We start from the raw sequence: 6,000 nt of genomic DNA, 5'->3' as shown, positions 1-6,000 counted from the left end.
CTCTCCTGTGGTAGCCGGCCCCAACCCTCGTCTCGTGCACCCGTGGCTATTCAGGGGTTCCATTCACTACGCTGCACTCATGTCCTCTGGAAGATGGTAATCTATTCAAGTCCCCTGCAGTGAAGCTATCTCGACCTTTGAAACAGATGAAACGTACACTTTTTCCAAATGTGACTCAAAGGATGTGAGGTTCGTGCACAAGGCAGTTCTAAAAGTGGACGGGGAATTGCTGGTTCTGCTTCCTGTAATGATTTTGTAAGATCACGCCACACTGCCTCCCCCACAGAGAACAACTAGAAAATCTGTACATAACGCAACCAGGAGCCGCTTGACGGCACTGGGGAGTGAACAGCAGCAGACAGATTCCAGGGGAGTAGTTTAAAGTGAATTCCTGTGGCTTCCAATCTGGGGCCATGTGCCGTCAGAGCAGGGCATGGGAGGCAGTGGCTCTGGGAAAACCACAGTCTTCACAGCCCAAGAGCAAGAAAAATGAAACTTGGGGGCTGTGGCTGTTACCGAAACAAGTGGGCTTATTATCGAACCAAGTGGGCTCGCCTCCTGGTGAGTTAAATAAGACTATACCAGTGGAAGTTGTCTCACAAGTAAACTGTATTTGCAGCAAATCGGAGGCCGTGAGGAATCATTTCCAAAGTCATGGCATCCCAGAACTAAGGGAAGCAGGAACTTTTATTTCAGTTGGGGAATAATATTCAAAAGGGAGAGGTGGGTATTCACTTGCACAGGCTCAGTGGAGAACATGCTTCCACATAATGAGGCCTAAGCTCCTCCTGGAGAGATCTTTGCATTAAAAATAAAGCAAAGGTCATGGGCATAGCGCTTGTGGTGAGGCTTGGTCAGTTTCAGGATGGCTGGTGGTTACATCTCCCTTGAGTGCCTCATTTGGTCAGTTTCAGGATGGCTGGTGGTTACATCTCCTTAACCTACAAAAGGAAAAGAAACAGCTTGGAATAACAGTTAATTGCTTCCAAACCCACCTTTGAGTTTCTCCAGGCACCTAGTCCCGGACATGGTCACTGAAGAGGGAGGGGGATTGCAGGAGGGGAAGAAATGTGCAGGGGAAACTTCAGACTCTGCCCCCACCTTTCTGACGGACTGAACCACGCATGCGCAAGCCACCCGCTAACAACAGAAGATCTGAACTGAGGCTGGAGCTGCAGCCAGGAGCCAGTTTGCGGTTCAAGACCAGCTGAGATCACTACCTGCTGAATCAAGAGACACAGTCATTGGTGGAAAATAACAGAATCCAGAATTTCCACCACACCACATTCATAATGTCCAGGACACAGTGCAAAATCACCCAACATCCAAAAATCAAGTAAATGGGACACATTATGAAGAGAAAAGAGGATCAACTGAGATAGATCCCAAGATGACCCAGGTGTTGGAACTGGCAGATAAGGATTTTTCTTCATGTGCCATAAAGCTCGGTTATTAGGTGCATAAACAGTCTGTATTATGTCTTCTTGATAATGGACCCTTTTGGATTTCACAACGACCTCCTTTATTCCCGGTCATATTCACTGTGCCTGAAATCTGCTTTATCTAGTATTAGTATAGCTTCTCCAGCTTTCTTTCAACTAGTGTTAGCATGGCGTGTTTTTCCAATCTCTTTATTTTTAATTTATTTGTGTTTTTATATTTAAAGTGGGTTTGGGGTAGGCAGCATATAGTTGAGTTTGCTTTCTTATTCAATCTGACAAATTATGCCTTTTAAATGGGGTTTTTAGACCACTGTCATCTAATGTTACTGCTGATAATAGTTAGACTTGAATCTGTCCTGCGATTTGTTTCTTATTTGACCAATCTGTTTTTTGTTTCCTTTTTCCTCTTAGACTGCTTTTTTTTTGGATAATTTAAGTGTTTTTTATGATTCCATTTAATCATCTTTTTTGGCTCATTCTGGATAAGTCTTTGCTGTGTGTGTGCGTGTGTGTGCATGCCTTAGGGTTTACAGTACACATCTTTAACTTATCACAGTTTATCTTCAAATAATATCACACCACTTCATGACGCCTGCGCAACCTCACAACAGTACTCTCCCACCCACACTGCAGCCTCCGTGTCCATGTTGTCACACGTTTTATTTGACATGTTACACACCCCACAGAAAGTGCTCTCTATCCCTTTCTTCACATAAGGTTTCCATATTGTGTCATTTTCCTTCAGCCTCTCTCAGCACTGATCCGCTGGTGACCGTGAATTATCTCAGCTCTTGTGTGTCTGAGAAAGTTGATATTTTATCTTATTTGTACCCTTTGCTGCCAGGCATAGAATCATAAATTAGCAGCTTTTTTTCTCAATACTCTGAAGACCTTGCTTCACTCTGCTCTGGCCTCAGTTCCAGTAAGAGATCTGCCTTCATTCTAACCTTTGTTCCTCTGCACTCAGCAGGTCTTTTTATCTCCTGTCTGATTTCATGATTATCTTGTTATCACCCTATTTAAGCAATTTAATTATGATGTGCCTTCTTCATACTTCTTAGACTTGGGGTTCATTAAGCATCTTGGATATGTGGGTTTATAGTGTTTTTTTTTAATAAAATATGGAAATTTTTCAGTCATTATTTCCTCAAATTGTTTTTTCTGTTTTCTTCTCTTTCTCTTTCTGGGACTCTGATTACATATATTTTAGGCCATTTGAAGTTGTCCTGCAGTTAACTTTCTGTTCATTTTCTTTGGTCTATTTTCTCTCTGTATTTTATTTTGAATGGTTTCTATGATATGTCTTCAAGTTCATTAATCTTTTGACTGATTTGCTCTTAATCTCATTTAGTAAGTTTTTCATTACAGATGTTTAATTACAGACATTTCATCTCTAAAAGTTTTTGGGTCTTTTTCATATCTTCTATATTTCTACTTAACATCATCAGCCTTTTCTTTTTTTTACTGAAGTATTGACATACAATATTTTGATAGTTTCAGGTGCACAACATAGTGGTTTGACATTTATATACATTATAAAGTGATCACCATGATAAATCTAGTTCCATCTGTCACCATACAAAGTTATGACAATATTGTTGACTTTGTTCCCCATGATGTAATCCCATCCCCATGACTTATTCATTTTATGACTGGAAGTTTGTACCTCTTATCCCCTCACCTATTTCACCCACCCCCGACCCCCTACATTGTCAGTCTTGTCTCTAACTTCTTGAACATGTGGAATATGATGACAGTAATAACATCCCATCTTTGTCTATGAATTACGTCATCTGTGCTATTTGTGGTCAGTATCAATTGAGTGATTTGTCCCCTCATTGCACGATGTGTTTTCCTGCTTTTTTGCATACCACGTAATTTTTGGTTGGCTGGTAGACATTGTGTATTTTTCCTTGTTGGAACCTGGATAGTTTGTACTCCTAAAAATATTCTTGAGCTGTTTCCTGGGACAGAGTTGTGTTACTTTGAAAGAATTTGAAATATTCAGGCTGATTCTAAGCTTTGTTAAGTGGGATCTGAGTAACCTTTAGTCCAGGGCTGACTGTGTTCCACCACTGAGGCCACTCTGAATACTGGACACAATCTCCTGTGAGTTATGGGGCTTTCCTAAGCCATGTGTGGACTGGTTGAACCCAAACCATTCCTGTCTGTGTGAGCTCCAAGAATTATTTCCTCTAATTTTTTGGTGTTTGATTCTGTAGTATTGGGTAGTTTCCTCACATGGGTGCACTGGTCACTACTCAGTGGAAGATGCAGTGGGCCCACGGAGAATCTGTGAAGTTCTCTCTTGCTACAGTTCTCACTTCTTGGGTGGTCTTCCGTATGTGCTCTAGTCACCTCAGCCTCCCAGGACACCCAGTGCCATCTCTTCAACTCAGGGAGAGCTCAGGGGTGCACCTGGGTTCCCCTTCCCTGTGCTGGAGCCTGGAATTCTCTCTCCAGGCAGCAGGGCCATCACAGGGCCCACCTTGTCAGTTCCAGGTCTCTCAGGGGTCAATGAACTCTGCTGCCTGAGACCCACTATGTGAAAACTACTGTTTCATATATGTTCCCCCAAATTTTCAGTTGTTGTGGGAAGAAGGGTAAATTAGTTCCCTGTTATTTCATCTGGGCTGAAAGCATAAGTATTAAACAAAGATTTTAAAGTGATTGTCATAACTATCCTCCGTGAAGGTAAACAAACATGCTTGTAGCAAATGAAAGAGTAGGAAATCTCAGCAGAAAAATTTAAAAAAGAAAATTTTAGACTTGAAAAATACAATATTAGAAATAACAAATTCTTTACATGGAATTTAAGTAGAGCAATAGAAATTAACATGGAAAATAGAAAGAAAAAAGGGTGGAAAAATAACAGAGCCTGTCACTCTTAGGTAAGATCAAACTTTAATATACATGTGGTTGGCTTCAAAGAAGGAATGGAGAGAGAGAATGTGCAGACAAAAATACTTGAAGAAATAGTGGCTGGAATTATCCAAGTGATGGAAGATAGACATTTGCAAATATGATGCTCAACTAACACCAAGCAGAATGAAGACAGTCCCACATAGAGAGACATCAGATCAAGCAGCTGGATACCAAGGCCGAAAAGCAAATGTTGGAAGCAACAGAGAAAAATGACACTTCACACAGAGGGGAATAATGATTTGATTAATAGCTGACTTCTCATTAGAAACTATGGGGACCAGAAGAGAATGAGAAAAGAGATTGAAAGTGTTGAGAGAGAGAGAGAGAAAAAAAGACCTGTCAATCCAGAATCGTATATCCAGCAAAAATATCCTTCGAAAATCACTGTTGAAAGACAGCATTTTCAGATTTAGAGAAACTAAGAGAAATTATTACCAGCAAATCTCTACAATAGAAGATGCTAAAGGAAATTCTTTAGGAGAAGGGAAATTATACCAGAAAAGGAATCTCAGATCCTCAGAATGGAATAAGTAGCTTCAGAAATGGTAAATATCTAGGTAAATGTCAAAGGCTACTCATTTTTTCTGCCTTCTCCTTCTAACTTTTGTATAATACACACAACTTAAAGTAAAAACTGTAATATTATGGGGAGGGTAGAAGGATGAATAGGTGAGCATAGAGGGATTTTAGGGCAGTGAAACTATTCTGTATGACACAGTAACGGTGGATACATGTCATTAGACTTCTGTCCAAACCCACAGAATGCACAACAGCGAGAGTGAACCTGGTGTAAACTGTGGACTTTGGGTGATGATGACATGTCAGTGCAGGTTCGTCATCTGTAAAAATACAGCATCCGATGGGCAAAGTTGATAGTGGGGGCGCTGTGCATATGGGAGCAGGGCATATAGGTACCAAACACTCAATTTTGTTGTGAAACAAAAACTGCTCTAAAAAAATAAAGTCTTTAAAAAATGATAATATTTTCTTCTGAGGTTCATAAGATATGTAAATGCAGTACATACAGTTACTACAGCATAAAGGATGGGCGGGGTGGCCCAATATGGCTGCAATATTTCCATATTTTACCTGAAGTACTAAAATGTTCATTGTAAGTGGAACAGGAAAAGTTAGAGATGGAGATTGTGAACCCTGGAGAAATGACTGAAAAAACAATAGCCAATAGGACAAAAAATAATACAATGTGATCCACCACATCACCAGAGTAAAGAAGAAAATCATGTGACATGCAGAAAATGCATTTGAAGAAATTCTACATCCATTTATAAAAGTCCAGGAAAGTAGAAGTAGAGGGAACTTCTCTAACTTGATACAAGGCATCCATGAGAACCTGCAGGTATCACAGACAGTAAGACTAAAGGCTTCCCCTGTAAGTCAGGATCAAGGCAGAGACATCCACTCTCATTGTCCCCAGTCAACACCACAGTGGATTCTCAGTTGGTGTGAAATAGCAAGAAAATCAAATAAAAGGCATACAGATTGGAAAGGAAGAAGTAAAACTGTCTTTTTTCACAAATAACATGACTGTCTATGTAAAAAATCCTTAAGAATATAACAAAAAAAAGGCTACTGGAATTCATAAATGAGTGTAACAAGGTCATAGGATACAAAG

General features: G+C 40.3%; 1 long non-coding RNA gene across 1 annotated transcript in view; it reads right to left on the bottom strand.

Annotated features, from left to right (window-relative positions):
- Positions 1-669: 669 nt before the first annotated feature.
- The window catches only part of LOC131422324 (uncharacterized), a 28,988-nt gene continuing 23,657 nt past the window's right edge, over positions 670-6,000 (bottom strand). The window contains exon 2 of the long non-coding RNA XR_009224066.1: positions 670-941. This is a non-coding gene — a long non-coding RNA (uncharacterized LOC131422324). The remainder of the gene's footprint in view (positions 942-6,000) is intronic.

The sequence above is a fragment of the Diceros bicornis genome, chromosome 26 (assembly GCF_020826845.1).
Source record: "Diceros bicornis minor isolate mBicDic1 chromosome 26, mDicBic1.mat.cur, whole genome shotgun sequence".
Taxonomy (NCBI): domain Eukaryota; kingdom Metazoa; phylum Chordata; class Mammalia; order Perissodactyla; family Rhinocerotidae; genus Diceros; species Diceros bicornis.
Note: the sequence above shows the minus strand (reverse complement) of the source record. Positions and strands in the feature narration are given on the sequence as shown.